The sequence below is a fragment of the Talpa occidentalis genome, unplaced genomic scaffold (genome assembly GCF_014898055.3).
Source record: "Talpa occidentalis isolate TD23 unplaced genomic scaffold, MPIMG_talOcc4v2.1 talOcc4.11, whole genome shotgun sequence".
NCBI lineage: Eukaryota > Metazoa > Chordata > Mammalia > Eulipotyphla > Talpidae > Talpa > Talpa occidentalis.
In genome coordinates, this window is record NW_023601104.1 from 1,528,950 (window position 1) to 1,547,569 (window position 18,620).

At 39.5% G+C, this 18,620-nt stretch overlaps 1 pseudogene; it reads right to left on the reverse strand.

The window, feature by feature from the left end:
- Positions 1 to 15,407: 15,407 nt before the first annotated feature.
- LOC119239527 (purine nucleoside phosphorylase-like) lies at positions 15,408 to 17,908 on the reverse strand (annotated as a pseudogene).
- Between the last annotated feature and the right edge of the window lie 712 nt (positions 17,909 to 18,620).

Sequence of the window (18,620 nt, forward strand, 5' to 3'; positions counted from 1 at the left end):
TAAAGTAGCATTATTAAGCAGAAGGAAGTCACTTTAAAGCAGATACTCCTAAAATGGAGCAAGTCATACCACCTACAGGACACTTTGGCTCCTCCTATCCAAAAACCCAACTCTAGCTGCGAACATTCAGTGAAACACCAGTGGAGAGTCAAAAAGATTCTGTAGCTACAGCCAGGGTATATACAGCTGTAGATAGAGCCAGGCTACCTCTCCACACAACCTCTATATAGAGAGGGCTTCAAATGTGGCACCTAAGAATTCTTTTTTTTTTTTTTTAATAGAGGCATGTTTTATTTATTTATTTATTTGTTTGTTTTGTTTGTTTGTTTGTTTTGTTTATACAAGCACTGGGTACAGTCAGAAGCGCAGGAGGGTGAGAGAATTCACCAGAGCCAGAGCGGGGAGCAGAGCAGGCAGAAGGACCGAAGTACACTGCTGAGGGGAGCAGCGGGCGGCAGGAGAGGTCTGCGCGCCATGTGGGACCCTCCTCCTGTGGCCGGGGAGCAGCCGGGGATCGAACCGGCGCCGCAGAGGCCGCGGGCAGCTTCGCAACCCAGCACTCAACCGCTGCGCCACCGGGGAGGCACTAAGAATTCTTGTTAATGATTGTGTAATCTTGAATCTATTCACTTTTGGGGTCAGATCAAAGTTTACCTGTAATTATATAAAGGAAATCTAAGAACACTACAAAAAATTCTACACTGGCTCCAATTCTTGCCAGTGCTGATTTGGCAAATACTGATCCGCTCTCAAGCAGTCCTTGGAGAACTTGCACAAGGAAAATGGAGAGAACTTTCAAAAATAACCTGGGATAACAAGACCCATTCTGAACTCCATATGGCATGGTAGCTTTGGCCTGAAGCAAGCACTAGAGCTGTAGAATGACAACAGAAAAACTGCCAAAGTTCTATTTTTGCTTTTCTTGTGTCCCAGCACAAAACCTGGCCCCATAAATGCATTACTGAAACCTGTGGTTTAATGTTCTAAGGAAAATAATCAGGAGCTCAAAACCACACAGATGAATACACACTAACCTTCCCTTCCCTGCCTACCACTTCATATCACCATCTCCTCCAACACAAATCACTGGGTTGAACAATCATAATCTCAGCAGTGCCTCCTTCTAAAGACTTATTCCTCAAATGAGACAGGGATGCTGTTTCCTGGTAGACAGTATTAGGACACTTGCTCGTATCCAAGAATTGCTTGGTGATATTCATACAGGAGCCTGCAGCCATCAGCTGCAAGGCATGACCAGGTTTGATGGCTGACCTGGAGCAAGCTGGGTTTGAGGGCGGGCCCTGGCAGAAGCCAGGGTTCATGGGATGTACAGCCTGAGGTCCAGCCCCAAGATCCAGTGGTGTTGGCCTGGGCTGTGCTGTAGCAGCCCCCAGGCCAGGTTGGCCAACTCCAAAGCAGTGGTAGCAGTAACTGCCTGCCCTGCCTCAGTGTAGGTCAGGTTTGGACAGCTAGCCAAGGTTTCCCCTTTAAATACTGCACCAAAACTATAAATAAACCCATCAGGTTTGAAAGGCAGGTACCCTAAAGGGGATATAAGGTGAGGTTCCAAAGAGTGTGACATAGATTCATCAAGACTCAGACCGTCAAAGACAGATTCATCAGGGATATTCTTCGGGACTCAAGCCTCTGCGTACCTTGACACCACTGGCCTCTACCCAATGTCTCTCAAAGAGTTGTCTGTTAGTGGCTTATGCCAACAGCTATCTAAGAACTGTAACTCCAGTGTCTCTGGCACCAACATCTGCTGACTGGTGCTGGCCTGGGTCCAGCCATCTCTAAGAGCTGTCCACCACCTCCATCCTCCAGCACCATCCCCTGGTGCTGCCTCCTCTGGCGCTGTGCAGTCCATCTTTAGGTGTTTCTGGCTGCTGTGGTGCCACCTCATTACACCACCTGTGAGTCCCTCTAGCTACCACTGTGAGTGTGGCACCAGCTCCAGGCTCTCATTGAAGGGACAAAGTCATCTAGTACAAGCAGTGCTTGGTTTAGACTATTGGACATTGCAGACACTATCTGGGGTAGGACAGCTGGTCATTTGTGGTCTCAGAAATTCTTTCCTTGCCCCAATTATCCCTTCATTAATAAACCCTGTTGCTGCACCGAGTCTGAGTGGTATTTTGCAACTATAAGCACATGGGTGAGAATCCCCAGCATTTGCACTGTTTTAATATGGGGAAACACCTTGTCTCTCTCCTCCTGACCCTATTCCAGACACCTTAGGTCTGAGCGTAAAACTATCAGGTTTGAAAAGACATTTCTCCAAAAAGATAAATGAGCAATAAGCACATGAAAACATGCCCAACATCACTAATCATTAGGGAAATACAAATTAAAACACCACTTTGCATTGATTTAGAATGGCTGTAATTTTTTTTTAAAGGACAATTAACAAATGTTGGTGAGAAAATGAAGAAATTGGAAACTTTATACATTGCTGGTAGGAATATAAAATGATACAGTCTCTTTAGAAAATAGTTTGGCAGTTCCTCAAAATGTTAACATGGAGTTATAAAAGACCAAGCGATATCACTCTTGGCATATATCCAAGGGAAATGAAAACATGTACACACAAAAACTTGCACACAAATGTTCATAGCAAAATGTTAGTAACAGTCCAAAAGTGGAAACAATTCCTTGTTCACCAAGTAAAGAATGGATAAGCACAATACTATACATACTAAGGACTGTGGCTCTTGACAATGAAACCTATGTATGATTTTTCTAGCCTGACTATAGCAATTACAAAGACTTCATCTAAAAGCAAAGTGTTTACAAATGAACAATGATGTAAAATAGATATAAATGAAAATAAAATAAAAACAACTTCATCTGACAGGCCTCATATAGGATTACACAGTGCCCTCTACACACGATACTCCGTGCAAGCTCATGGACTGCAGTCTCTCTCGAGAGTTACAGTCAAGGACTCGGGTCCCCTGGCTTACCATGTTCTTTAGTATAGATGTAGTCCTAGCCCAGGTGCCTTCATTCAAAGGTTTCTTTATATGTGACCTTCAGCTGAGACGTCTTCATCACAGAAGAACCTGCAGACACTTCATCTCTACTCTGACTCAGTACTTTTCCATTTCTAGCCCTTCAATCTCACCTTACAACAGGGCTGTGGATGGGGGAAGGAGTGGAAGTGGAAGGACACACCTGCTCAGGTGTAATCTCCTTCTCAGTCAGTGAATAAAGTCTTGACTATCACTTTCAATCTGGCTCCTTGTTGTCAATCAGCTGCTGACACCTGTAACCTCAGCACTCCACTCACTGTCCTTCCTACTCTCGCCCTCACCCTCCTCTTTCTGTCTCTGGACAGATCAGGTGAGCTCCTGACAAACAATGGAATATTATGCAGCCATAAAAAAGGAATGAAGTACTGATTCACACAAAAGCATGGATGAACCTTGAAAACTTTATGGTAAGTGGAAGAAGTCAGTCACAAAGACCACGCACTGTATGAATCCTTTTATATGAAATGACCAGAAGAGGCAGCTCTATAGAGAAAGAAAGTAGATTAGTAGCAGACAGGGCCTGAAGGAAGCATAAATAGTGACTACTAATGGATATTAATGTCTCTTTAGAGCAGTGAAAATACTTTAAAATTTAAATTTAAAAAAAAAACTGTTGAATTGTACACTTTAGGTGAATGAGTGAATTTTATGGTAGATAAATTCTTTCTCAATAAAACTTTTTTTTTTAATTTTCCCATCGGCTAGATATATTACTACCTCTTTTTGTTTTTTAATTGTTTTACATATTATTATTTTGACAGTATAGATTTCTTCCCTCAGGTATGGTAACTGCGGCTCCCCCACCACCAAAACACCCATAATCCTCTTCCATAGTCCACTGTGTTCTCCTTCAACCCCTGTTCTCCACCCATCAACAAATCTTTTTTTTTATACTAGTTTATAACATACCTAGAGCACTAGTGAGATGGAAAAATGGGTTAAAAGCAGATTATGCTGCTCCGTAGGAAATCTGTAAAATACCCTTTAAGCAATGTAAAGATCCTGAAGAATGTGGTGTAGGGGAATGACATGATGACATTTATCTTTTAGAAAACAGCCTGGTAGCTGAGAATGGCTAGACTCAAGGTGGAAAAATGGCCACACAATGTGCCAGTTTAAAAAAAAAAAAGATGGAAAGTACTTTAGCCAAAACAGGTAAGAAAAGGGAGAGGGCTATGAACCTATCTTTGGAACAGAATGCTCTCTATAAACACCTTTCATAGACACAAACTATTAGCATACTAAAGGATACAGCCTTATTTATAAGACCGCCAAACACAGGGAACTATGGAAAGAGAGTAGAGTAGTGAAAAAAAAATCTTAATACCTAACCTATTAAAATAGTTACCAGCTGTTATAGCACATAACTTAACTAACTGAGGATATACCTTCAAGAATATCAGATTAGAGGCCTCCTTGGTGGTGCAAGGGGTTAAGACGCAACCTATGAAGCTGTCCACAGCCTTTGCAGCACGAGTTTGATCCCTGGCCAGCCAGGCAGCTACCCACATGGTGTAGCAGACCTCTCCTGACTCGCCCACTGCTCCCCTCAGCAGTGTACTTCAGTCAATCTGCCTGTTCTGTTCCCCACTCTGTCTCTGGTGAATCCTCTCACCCCCTCTCCAACTCTGGCTTGCACCCCAGTTCTTGTATACATAATTAAATAAATCTTTTTAAAAAAAGAATATCAATATATTCATCAAGAGTGAGTGAGAAAACAGCAACTCCATCTTTGCATGTAAAAAACAATGGGAAAATCCACTCAAAACTATTTTACTCACTAGAACCAGCTTCACTTTTTAATCAGAGGATCAAATGTCCTACAAATTAATAGTGAGCATGCTCTAAATGTAGCCAAATAATAAATGTTTGCCTCCTATTAAAACTCTAAGAAGAAAAGATATTTGGCACTGCCTAAAGTTTTTCAGAAACAATTCTTCCTCATTATAAATATACTTTAAAAAACAAAAGCATTCATAAAACATCTCACCTTAGGTTTTCAGACAAATCCACAAAGAAATGTCTACAGCGTAAGTTCCAGTTTAGGCAGATACCTGAATTGGGGGAGGGTGCGGGGGGAGTAGGGTAGAGAAAGAAAAAGAAATGGTCAATATGACTAAATCTGAGTAGAGAATTTAATTCTTTCAATAGCAGACCCCTATCTTGATTATTTAATGTTTAATTCTATTCCCCCTATTTAATTTTTTGAAAGTTCTTTAAATAAAACTTCTATCAAAACATATATTCTATTAATTTGCAGGGAGGGAGCCAACCCGAGGAAAATATTTTTCTCTCATCTGCTCAAAACTTTAAGAGAAAAGGAATTTCCTAAAGTCTGTACTCCCTATAATATGACTATAACAATCTCCCATCTTATAAAAAGAGAATCAAAAATCTGGAAATATAATCAACAGCACATCTTTATAAAGCTTAAGTAAAAGGGAAGATTAAATAAAACAAATGACTAATAAATTATAAAAATGTTCATTTACATTCGCAAAGAAAATCAAAATAAAATGACATATTTTTCATCAATGAAATTAGAGCTGTTTCTTGACTGTTTTATTTTTATCATTTTAATTTAAATATTTTATTTTATATAATTCTTACATCTCTTTTCATCTTTGCACAATGTATGCATTTTCATTTTGATTATATTCCCCATACAACTGCACCCCCCCCCTCCGCCCATTTTGACTCTAGACCTTCATTAGAGATGTTTCTTAAGATGTTAGTCATTAGTGCTGTTTCGGTCCTCCTCCTTCCCAGATTAACGATAGGATTGCATTTTACCACCAGTGTTAACCAAGGTGCAATCACTTTACTTGTGTTAGCTACTGAAATGGACATGATAGGAAACATTACCGGGCACAAGCTGTAGGAAAGGGTACACAACTCAAAAACCTATCTACTGCTACAGTGATTACAGAGTCAAGTAACCAGACAGAGCTTTGATCAAAGAGAAGACCCTTAGTATCTTCTCTTCCAGAGATCTGTCCTAAATAATAAATCCAGTAAAAACTTTTAGTATAGCTGATTTATATAAAAAAACATAAACAAAGTACCCAAATGATTAGCTTAAGTTAAAATAATAAGTGATCATAAAAATTGCAAATATCAAAAATGCTTAATAATTAATATGGAAAAGTGTGTGACGAGCACATAATGGAACTTTATATACTAGCTGGTCAATTCTTCTGTATGTGCAATTCTAGAACAGGCAAAATTATAGTGACAAAAAGAAGATCAGTTGTTGCAGGAGCCATAGGCTATGTAAAAGCAATGACTGCAAAGGAGCTAGCTTATTAACAGAAACTTTTTAAGAGCGATGGAAATGTTCTATATCTTAATTATGGTGATAATTAAGAGTTGTGTAAGTTAGTCAAAACTCATAAAACTGTACAGGACATAGATTAAATCTTACTAAAAAGTGATTTTTAAAAATTAAAAATGCTTAATAGTATGCGAAAATGCTCATCCACTGAGTAATTTGAAATATGAATAATTACATACATTTGCAAAGAAAAAGACTAGAGATACAATGTTAATAGTACTTATCATAAGAGGTTATTTTAATTTTTTCATACGTTCTGTACTTTGAATACTCCAAGTATTTTTATGTTTATGTTAATAGTAAACAGATATGAAGTCTCAGTGCTATCAAGCTACCGCAAGCCACTGCAGCATGAGTTCCATCCCTGACTCTCCTACCTTGCCCGCTGGTCCTCTCAACAGTGTATTTCAGTTATTAAGACATGGAAAGAAGGAGGCCTCCCTGGTGGCGCAGGGATTAAAGACAGCGCTATCAAGCTGTCACCAGCCATTGCAGCACGAGTTCAATCCTTGGCCAGGGAGCTAACCCACATATGACACAGCAGACCTCTCCTGTCTGGCGTGCTGCTCCCCTCAGCAGTGTGTTTCAGTAGATCTGCTTGCTCTGCTCCCCACTCTGACTTTGGTGAACTCTCTCACCCCCTGCAACTCTGGCCTACATGCCAATTCTCCTTGCATAAATAAAAATTTCTAAAACATAGTATTTTATTGAGAACTGCGCCTAAAATATACAGTATGCAGTTTTACTAATTTATTCCTTCAGAGCCTACTGCATGCCCGCATGTACAAACAGCATCCTAAGTGGGAGAGCAATGCTTCTGTTCTTGCATGTGTTTTCCCAAGGTTCACCTACACATGCCTTTCAAGTGACCATTATGGCCAGAGAATGCACATCTTGCAAATCATATCTGTTGACCGCCTTTCACTGGCAAGTGACATGTAGGTCAAGACTCCTAAAGAACTGTTTACAATTATAATTATCTGAAAATAAGCTTAACATTTGTGCAATGTTTAATACTGAACATGTATGTGTTTTCAATTTATTTTGTTATATATGAATGTGTTTTAAAGGATTATATACACTGACAACCATTCATTTAAAAATTTTATGAGTTTTGAGCATTTATTTAAGGATTAAGAGTTTTCACAACTATTGTACCACAATTATTAAAATGGCTAAGAGTAAAAGTAGTCTTGGCCTAAGTCTTAGTCCAAGAAGTAGTGGGAGAAAACAAATGACATACAGAAAGACAATGAAGAAAAGAGCAGAAAGGTATTAATCAAATAGAAATAGCTGCATATAACTAACAAGCTATAATCAGTAAGAAAGGAAATAACAGGGAAAAAATTATTTCAGCAGAGAGCATGGCAAGTTATTGGGAAGATCAAAACATTTCTCATGACAGAAAAATCTGAGATACCTACTTTATTGCAGGCAATACATATTGGGGGGTGGGGGGGGGAGTAGAAAACTCTAACCCAGAAATGATTTTAAACCAGTGGGCGAAGAGATCAAATCACTGTGTTCAGTTACAACTATATATTATGCTGCTTTCTCAAGTTTGATGCTTAGACTTTAAGTTATACTCCAAAAAAGTATTCAGCTGTTCATAGTTTAAAATACAAATAAATTACTTTATTTACACTAATAACCATTATAAAGTGCTAGAACAATGTGTGCTCATCAAGTGTACATAGCTAGTAAAGAAGAGTAAAATAGTCTCACACATCAGGGAGTTTTCAGGGCACTTAGAAATGGAGAACATAATCTGAGATACAAAATTTGTAGAGAAAGAATGCAGAAGTCTCAATAAGTATTAAATTCCCGACTCTTACACAACTCAACAAAAACAAACAACCCAGTCAAAAAATGAGCACAAGGGCTAGAAAGACACTTCTCCAAAGACGAAATGCAGATGGTCAACAGGTATATGAAAAGTGTTCAACATCGCTTATCAGGGAAATGCAAGTCAAAAACCATTATCAGATACCACCTCACACCGCTAAGAATGGCCCATATTAAAAAAAAACCTAGAAACAATAATGGCAAGAACGTAGAGAAAAAGGAACCCTTATTTATTTATTTATTTATACATACATACAAACATATTTATTTACACAAAAGGGCAGGTTTATTACAAACAGAGAGAATAAAGGACACTTGCATAGACACCAGCAGGCATAAAGAGCTGCCCCCAAAGGGGACAGGTTTCTTGCGAGAGGCCAGAGAGGCCCGCAGAGTCACAGGCGGCGGACAACCTTGGGAGAAGCTGCCTCGGCTGCTTTGCAAAGGGAGAAGATCCCGTGCAAAGAAACACCCGCAGTCACAGGCCGGCAGGGGAGTTGCTATCAATAAAGGAACCCTCTTAAACTCCAGTGGGAAAGCAAAGTTGGTCCAGCCACTATGGAAAGATGTGTGGGGGACCCCGAAAACACTCAAAGTGGATCTACTTTATGATCTAGTGACTTTAATATGAGGGATCTACCCAACGGACACAAAATCACTGTAGGGCAAGTGAAAAGTATCGGGCTTCTCCGCCCTCTCGCCAATAGCATGAATGGATCCTGCGGGCCTGCATGCATGCCTGGGGCGGGCCCCTGGACTGGGGTGTGGGCGCGCATAGGTGGGCACACTTGGGCTGAGACTGGGCTTATAAGGGCGGTGTCACGGGGACGCCAGCAGAGAGAGAAAGTAGCAGAACGAGGGTAGCAGAAAAGAAGGAGAAGGAGAAGCAGCAAGGGAACGGGAACACTAGAGAGCCCAGAAAGAGTGAAGATTCACCGGGGGATGGGAGGCCTGCCAGCCTCCTGGCCCCCCTGCCTGCCGTGGACATGGTAAAAGCTCAATAAAAGCCTGAAAAGCCACGGAGGGCCCCAGGACTCTCCTTTCCCCGCCTGCTCGGATCATACAGATACTGCTCTGGGCCTTCCTGGCACTACAGTCACTAATTTGAAAGAAAACCTGTCTCCTATGTTTACCGCAGCACTATTTTTGATAGCTAAGATGGATACAGATGTCCAAAAACAGATAATGGATATATACACAATGGAATACTACTCAGAAATCAAAGATAAACTCAGGCCATTTGCAGCAACACAGATGGAGCTGGAAGGGAGTATGCTAAGAGGAAAAAGTCCGAAGGGAAAAAGAAAAATATCAAATGGTTTCACTTATAGGTAGAGAATAGGAAAACCAAACAAAGAGCCAGGAAAAAGACAAAACTTGCATGTCGACCATAGATACGAGGCCAATAGCAAAGAAACTTGAGAGGAGGTAGAGGAGTCCAAAAAGGGGCGGGAAGGGACGATGGTGAAGATTCACGGGTGCAACTGTGGTTGCGAGAACTACAGGGACAACAACTGAAGGGAGAACAACGATGTAAGAAAAGGAAAGAAAATATCATCTATGAGCAGTCAATGAAAATACAGACAGATGGAAAAACACTTTTACCACGCTGGTCTTGGTAAGTACCAAGCACTTCAATCAACCAAATCAGTGGTCAAACTGCAACCTGAAGGCCAAATCCGGTCCATGCCTGCATTTGTCTGGCCTAAGAGGTAAGAATGGTTTTTACATTCTTTAAAAAAAAAAAAAAAAAGACTTGCAACAGAGACAGTTTATAGCCACAAAGCTTAAAATATTTGTTATTTCACCCTTAAAAAAATTTGCTGATTTCTGAACAAAACAATTCATCAGGGGGTGAAACAAGTCTTTTTTTTTTTTTTTTAATAAATTTTATTGTTATATTCCCCATACAATTGCAGCCCCCCCATTCTGACCCCAATCCCTCCCCTCCCACCCCCGCCCCCCTAAAAGTGTCTCTGGTTCATAGTTTTTTGTTGATTTTGATTTTCACTTTCTTATAGTTATTCATTTTCCTGGTCCCTTATTTAAGTTTTCTAGATTCCTGCTATGAGTGAGACCATCCGGTATTTTTCTTTTTCTTTTTGGCTTATTTCGCTGAGCATGATCCCTTCCAGCGCCATCCATGTTGCTGCAAATTGCATGTGTTTATCTTTTTTGAATGCTGAGTAATATTCCATGGTATATATGTACCACATCTTCTTGATCCAGTCATCTACTTTTGGGCATTTGGGTTGTTTCCAAAGCTTAGCTATTGTAAACAGTGCTGCTATAAACATAGGGGTGCAGGTGTTCTTTGGAATTGATGTTTCTGTGTCCTTTGGGTAAATACCTAGGAGTGGAATTGCTGGATCATATGGAAGCTCTATGTTTAGTAGGTCCAGAAATCTCCATACAGCTTTCCACAGTGGTTGGACCAGTTTGCACTCCCACCAACAGTGCAGAAGAGTTCCTTTTTCTCCACACCCTCGCCAACATTTGTTGTTGCTAGTTTTTTTAATATGTGCCATTCTCACTGGTGTAAGATGGTATCTCATGGTAGTTTTGATTTGCATTTCCCTGATGACAAGTGATGTTGAACATTTTTTCATATGCCTGTTGGCCATTTGCATTTCCTCTTCAGAGAAGTTTCTTTTAAGCTCTTCTGCCCATTTTTTGACTGGATTATTTTCTTTGTTGTTGTTGAGTCTCATCAGCTCTTTGCAGATTTTTGTGATCAGTCCTTTATCATTAGTGTTGGGTGCAAAAATGTTCTCCCAGTTGGTGGGGTTTCTCTTTGTTTTTGTTATTGTCTCTTTTGCTGTGCAAAAGCTCTTTAATTTGATGTAGTCCCAGCTGTTTATCTTTGCCTTCACTATCACTGCTTTGGGTGATGTGTCTGTAAAGATGTCTTTGATGTGCAAATCACGTAGTGTGAAACAAGTCTTAGCGGTGACTCTAATCCAGAGATTTAAAGTGCGCCTTTCTGTCACAGTATGTCAGAACTGGAAGGAAGCCTAAGACCATCTCTCCGCCCCATCATGCTACAGAGGAGGTGACTGAGACCCAGAAGTTCCAGTCTTCCAGGTCTACTGTCTCCCAGATCCAATGAGCTTTGCATCCCATTACTACATTGCCCCCCCTTTTCTTTTAGGGGAGTAATATGAAAATGAAAGCTGAGTACAGAAGAGTAAACAAATTCTGTGCATTTTAGGCTGTCTATTATTTTTATAACAGTCAATGAAAGTTTCCAATCTTCCATTATTTTGGTTTCCTTTTTACCAAGTAATGTTATCCCATGAATAGCAATCTTTGCTCTTCTGTTCATTCCACACCTAGGGCCTAATGTATGATGTCTAAATTTATGTTGAATTGATACTGGGATATAGTATATATTTCACTGAAAATACTCCTTTCCAATTTTTCAGAAGTAGAGAGAAAAGTAACATTAATTGAAAATTTATAAAAACAAAGTCATCCCCAAAACCCATTATTTCAAAACCATCACTAAAGCAAATGATCTGTTTCCATGTAACTCAACCCTTTATTATAGCCTTTGTTGCAACACTACGCACACACCATAAGACAGTCATCTTTACTAAATATAGCTTGAGGGAAATAAATCACATAATTTGATACTCAGAAAAACACCAGATATATTCTGCACAATTCCTAACACACAATGGGTGCTTTCAAATCATTCATTAAGTTGAACGTAGAGAAAATGTTTTTTCTGTCCATAAGACTTCATTATATTTCAAAAAAGTGAGTCATCAACCCTGGCAATAAAAGCAGAACTACCACCACTACAAATGCTTGACATATTTCAAGAGCTCTCAGAAGGAGAGATATCCACAGATGTGTTCCCTACGTTACACAAGTATAAGATGCATCACTTCACTGTTGTTGATTTGCTATATTTAGACAACTCTGAATTGAATTATTCGAGCATATACAAATAAAACCTGGAAGGGGTTCACATACTTGCTCCTGACAATCTAGAAACAAAAGGTGCTATTCAGATAAAAGATGGCAGGCAACAGGAATCTGACAAGTCAGTAATTTACTGCATTTTCTGCACATTTGAATTTGTAGGCCTCCATAGCCATTAAGCAAAATTAGTTTCATGATGTCAGCCAAAAAGCCTCATAGGCAACAGTTTTATGTCATTAAAAGAATTACCATCCTCAATCTGTTTGAATGTCTTATTAGAAGTCTCTCAGCAATTCAGGAGAGAAGTTTTAATTGCGGTCTTGCTCTATCAATGTTGAGAATAGCCCTGGACTATATATAACAAATTCTTATTCGCCCTTCTTCCTCCTGCCTAAAATAATTCAGATATAGTTGAAGTATCAGACAATCTAGCAGCTCTCTACCAAAATGGAGCAATTTCAAAGATCCAAAAGTGGGGCCTCCCCGGTGGCGCAGCGGTTGAGCGCTGGGTTGCGAAGCTGGCCACAGCCTCTGCGGTGCCGGTTCGATCCCCAGCTGCTCCCCGGCCACCGGCGGAGGGTCCCACATGGCGCGCGGACCTCTCCTGCCGCCCGCTGCTGCCCTCAGCAGTGTACTTCGGTCCTTCTGCCTGCTCTGCTCTCCACTCTGGCTCTGGTGAGTTCTCTCACCCTCCCGCGCTTCTGACTGTACCCAGTGCTTGTATAAATAAATAAATAAATCTTTAAAAAAAAAAAAATCCAAATGTGGTCTTAATATATTAATTCAACTTAAAAACCAAGAGAGAAACTACTTCGTCATCCATCTATCTCCTACTTGTTAATCTCCGAATCACTATACTCGCCCAGACCCCCATGTCTTTGCAAATATTATTTTCCCCTCGGCGTGGCTAGAATTGCTTCCTCAAATCTGATTATGACAAATTTCTACTTGCTAAAAAGTCTTAACTAGTTTTTTAAAAAATGGCTCATAAAATTCTTCCCCTGTGTGCCTTAACATACTTCCATTAAGAACTTCTCAAATTGGATAACAACTTTGTCTCTTTGAGTCAGTGAACTGAATACCTCTTGGCAGCGCTAATACTCAGCTGGTACAGGCCACTACAGCCTTAAGGGTTTACTGAACAACTAAAATACTTCTGTGTTGTAATTTGGCAAACAGACACTGCTCCCAAACTCCACTATTCCTGTGTCACTTGCTGATGGTCCTGTCGCAGCACTGCCACAATTCAACAGCAAAAACAGCCAAGACTAATACAGCATCAAGGATGGAAGGGTACTTTCAGACCCTGATCTAGTGGTTCTGGCCATCTTGGCTGGTGTCTCTGTTGTAGTGATAGGTTAATGCTCAGAATATCACCCCTGCCTCACTGAACCCAAAGCCTCGGACATGCCAAGCATACAGTAGAACTTTCATGAATTTTTGTCAAAATAATGAATGAATTTAATACCAGCTGTATTCAAAGACCCAAGGCAAGTGATGTGTTCTCTAAACTATGCTGACAATGGTTAGACTAGCAAGAAAAATTCAGGTCCTTAAATACAAGATAGGAAAAGCAGTCAAGTCTGCCTATTTTCTGTTTGCATTGAGCCTCCTATAAAATAAATGCTTAATTTGATAATGTGAACAAAAAAAATTCAATCTGATACTTTACAGAGTATATGACTTCACGTATTTTTCACATTAGACAACGTTCCTATAAAACCACAGTCTCTATAAGAACACCACAAACAGTGATCACTGAACTCTGGTCAGTGTCTTGGAGAGGAAGATAGGCATCACTAAGGAAGAACATGAGTGATTAATTCAAGTGAAAAGGAAAAGGCAAAAATGAGAAGAGGCAGTTAATTATGAATCACATGTCTAATTACAGATTTTGCTAGGGGCTCCAGATACTTCTAATTAGTTTTACTTGGTATGTTAATTACAAATATTACACCAAGAGAGAATTTTCTAATCACAGGAATTTGTTGAATATGTAAAATCAGATCTTAAATTAGCATTTTTGTAAGTTGAAAATGACATGTTCAATAATGCATGATAATTTTTTAAAAGTAGTCAATAAAATATATATCAGATTAAATTCACATTACTAAAATATTACTAAGGGGGAGACAAGACCATATTTTAATTTTAATAAAAGCTTTTAAAATCTCACTAATCCTAATTTGAAACCACCATGTAAATTATCTAGCCTATTAGCACTACCATATGAATTTGAACAAAAAATATATACAAAGAATAATCGTAACTATACCTTGTATACTATACCAGCCGGAACAAGATGCTTTATATAGGTTGTTAATTTTCACACCCACCTTCCAAGGCATGTATCATCCTTATCAGTGAGGAAATGATGATAAAAATCACCTTGCCAAAGTCAGCTAGTAAGTGGCAGAGTAAAAATTCAAACCACTACTCCACATGCCCTGTCTGGTTGCTATATCCCATTGCAGGACAACATGCTTTCAAAGGATACAGCACTGAAGTTACACTGTGTATGAGGTGTTCTAAATGTATGACATTAACACCACAGATCACTATTCCAATGGATGTGACCCTCTGACTAGGAAAATGAATATTACTTGGTTATAATTATAGTTCTGGCCATGAGTTGGAAAATCGAGGACGCTGCCAGTCAACTTAAGGGCTATCACAAAATTGTATATTAGTAAAACTCACTTTGATCTAAATGATTTTTTAAAAGTTACTTAATATTGAATGCTTTTACCTTAATACTTATGGTAGAAGTAGAATGCTTAGGGGAAAACATCAAATAAGAGAAAGTAATTTTTATGTATTTAGAATCTTCTACAAAGAAGGTCTAAGTGGCATACAGGCATTCATGACAGTATCAGATACAAGAACAAAAAATCAACAGTCATGATAAACAAAAGAAAAATACATAATTCAACTAGTACAGATAAGCTACAATAAATGGAATGACAAAACAAATGAGAGTCGTACTAGAAAAAACCTTTCTCCAGTTTTTCTGAGTACTTATCATAAATTGAGAAGAAACTTTGCTGATGATTAAAAAAAGGACAAGCCTTGGACAAACCTTTAATCACTCTCTTGCAAAAAAAAAAAAAAAAAAAAAAAAGATCATAAATTGTTATTTTAAAAGTTCATACAGGGTCTCCCTGGTGGCACAAGGGGTTAAGACACAACCTTTGAAGCTATCCACAGCCTCTGCAGCATGAGTTCGATCTCCGGCCAGGGAGCTACCCACATGGCGCAGCAGACCTCTCCTGACTCACCCACAGCTCCCCTCAGCAGTGTACTTCGGTCAATCTGCCTGTTCTGTTCCCAACTCTGTCTCTGGTGAATCTTCTCACACCCCCCCACCAACACACACACACCTCTGGCCTGTACCCCAGCTCATGTATACATAATTTTTTTTAAAAAAGTTAATACACACCTAATAAAGCCACACAAGAAACACTGATGAACAAGTATAAATGGCCTGGCTAACAGAAGGTGAAAAGTAAAAGTGGATAAAAGCAAAACTAAGGACAAAGAGCCGACCTTTCTTCAAGTACCTTCTTACATAACATGAAATCTATTGATGCTTTACTAAAACACAAACTATTTCAGAATACAACTTCCCAGGCAGAAACCTACTTCTCATATTGTGACCCAAGAAATTATCACCTCTCCCCTCAAGAAGGGACCTCTTCCCCTACTGGGGAAGATGAGAGGTGGTCACTGCTTTTAAGAAAACAACTTCTCAAGAAGAGCCAGCACCAGAAGAGTCTGGTAGGAGAAATGAGAAAAGTGAAAACAGGGATCCTGTTCTCCTTTCTTCTGCTATCTAAGGCAGAGGCGCTGTCCTTATCCTGGACAGCCTTTATCAGGAAATATTTTCATACAGAGCACATATTAAGGACCAACTTTTCTATTCTTAACTGGTTTTCTAACTTGAATATTAATGCATAATCAGCATAATAAAACTTTTAAGTTTTTCTGATACACAGAAACCCTGATGCAATAGGATACTTTATACTTAAAATACAGCTTTGATTTTGAAAAGCATAAGCATCCTTCACAATGATAGAGCCATTTGAAAAGAACTGCCTCAAATAACTTTGCTACAGTAAAGTAACATAGTGTATTTCCTATCTTTCTAAAGAAACCTTACCTTTAACGATTATATTTACAACTCTCTGATCTTGTTTGTGAATACCTAAACTAACTTCACACATTCTTATCTACAGTATCACCTGCTAATTCAAGTCATCTTAAGAGGCCAACTCCTTTATTTGACCTACTAAAACATGCTGCTCTTGCACACATAAAGACAACATGGGGTATATTTTTTCTAGCATAACAATTCCTTATAATTGGACTTGAGAAGGGTAATCTCCCTATTACATCAATCCTAAAATTTGAACATACTATTATTTTCCACGAGTTTAAAAAGGAAAACTTGCCTGCCTATTGTATTTCCTAAAACTTGAAGTTTCAAAAGACTGCACAGATTCTGTATAGCAATACTATGTATATCATAAAAATTAAGCAAATAATTTGTAGATCTCATTTTACTTGTGAAAAAGATCAACCACATAATACTTTTTTCCCTAATTTCATCTTTCTCTTTATTCTCAAAATACAATAGTATTAAAGCTAAGAACTACTGGACTGGCTCTTGTGATCGCCAGTGCTTTGGGGAAGGCAGAACTGAGCCCCTAGGAACCTGAGAGAATCATCTCAAAAAACTAGCAGCAGCTCAGCAGCTCCTCTGCCAAATTCAATGGCTCAAGTCAAATTCGGGCATATCCACAGATGCATGCTAGGCCTTGGGCTCCAGCTTTTGAGGAAGATGAGAGGTGGTCAGTGTTTTTAAGAAAACAACTTCTCAAGAGGAGCCAGCACCAGAAAAGTCTTGTAGAAGAAATGAGGAAAGAGAAGACAGGGATCTTATTCTCCTTTCTTCTGCTCCCTAGGGCAGAGGTGCACGACCCCAGCAAGCGACCAAACTACGTAGCAGTTACTTGGATCCCATAATGGAGAGACAAGACCACTCCAGGGATGGTTCATTGGCATGGTCAGGCAGCTTATTTCCTGGCCTCGAGTACTTCCTCCTATTTGGCCTTCTCCAGGGTTTCAAAACCCATGACAACCTTATTAGTGATGAGGGAGAACCCAAAGACTTGGAGTCCGCAGTGCCTTGCCATGACCACTTCTGGTGCTGTGTTCAAGCCAACAGCATCTGCGCTCAGTCTCAAAGGTGGGCCCAGGCCATCACAAAGGTGCCTTTCTGGAGCTCTCACTGCTTCCCCATTTGTTTCCAGGTATGGTGAGACATTAGCCTCATATTCTGGTCACTGGCACCAGACATGGCAGGAAAAGGAGTTCCAAACTTTCATCACCAGGCTCTCTCAGAGGGTTCTGACCATTGAAACTGGGTAGGTTGATGTGATCACATATCAGCATAACTTCAACCTTAAACTTAGGGTTGCGCCCTCCAGCGGCATTGGTAACTACTAGGGTATCCATACCCAAAAGCTGGAAAACCCTCACTGGGAATGTCACCTTCGAGAATGAATAGCCTCCAGACACATGGCACTGCCCCAAATCATCACACAGGCTCTGCCATTCAAGAACCCAAACACCAACTGACCAGCATGACCTGGCACTGTACATCAGGGCAAGTCTGATATCTTATGGTGTCAAAGATCTGGGCCAGAGTTAACTTATTAGTCAGACCTCCTAACTGAGAACCACAGATGACTGCCACTTGAGGTCAGGTCAGTGTTTGCAGTGGGACAGAAGGACCACGTAACAGTTCTACGAACCATTTCATTTTTTTTTTAGCAAACTATTAAAAGGTGATCTTCCTTTCCTTGATCTCTATGGAGAGTTAAGTCATAAGCAAAAGCTAAATGAAACAAACGGTCCAAAAAAATTCTTGCTTCTTTGAGAGTATGGAATTCAATAGTCAGGTCACCAAAAATGATGCTATTTGAAACTATGATTTACATTACAAACTATGTCTAACTGGGGTTGTAGCATGCGGTATTGTTATTTATTGCATTTTAAGGTTAATAAAAAAATACAAAAATTTTTTCTTTGCTGACATCTTAAATGCATTAACTTTACTATGCACGAAAGTTTATAACATTTTACATCTTAGGGGTTTTGGAATACCAATACACTGCACAACATATTTGTTGAAAGAAAAAAATCCACTAAAAAAGCACATTGTCAATTCTCCTTGTCCAAGAGAAGACTTGTCAAAAACTCAACAAGATAGCAAATAAATCAAGAGACATTTGAAATGTTACTGAATGACCCTAAAGATCAAATCTGGATCAAACTAGAAAAAGATCCTCAATCTTTGCTACCAAGAAGAATGTATATACCATTTACAGAAAAGAGGTTATCAACAGGTACACAGCCAAGTACAAACACGTTTGCTGAGACACACTGTGTTTAAGTCCAAGGATTTTGCTTTC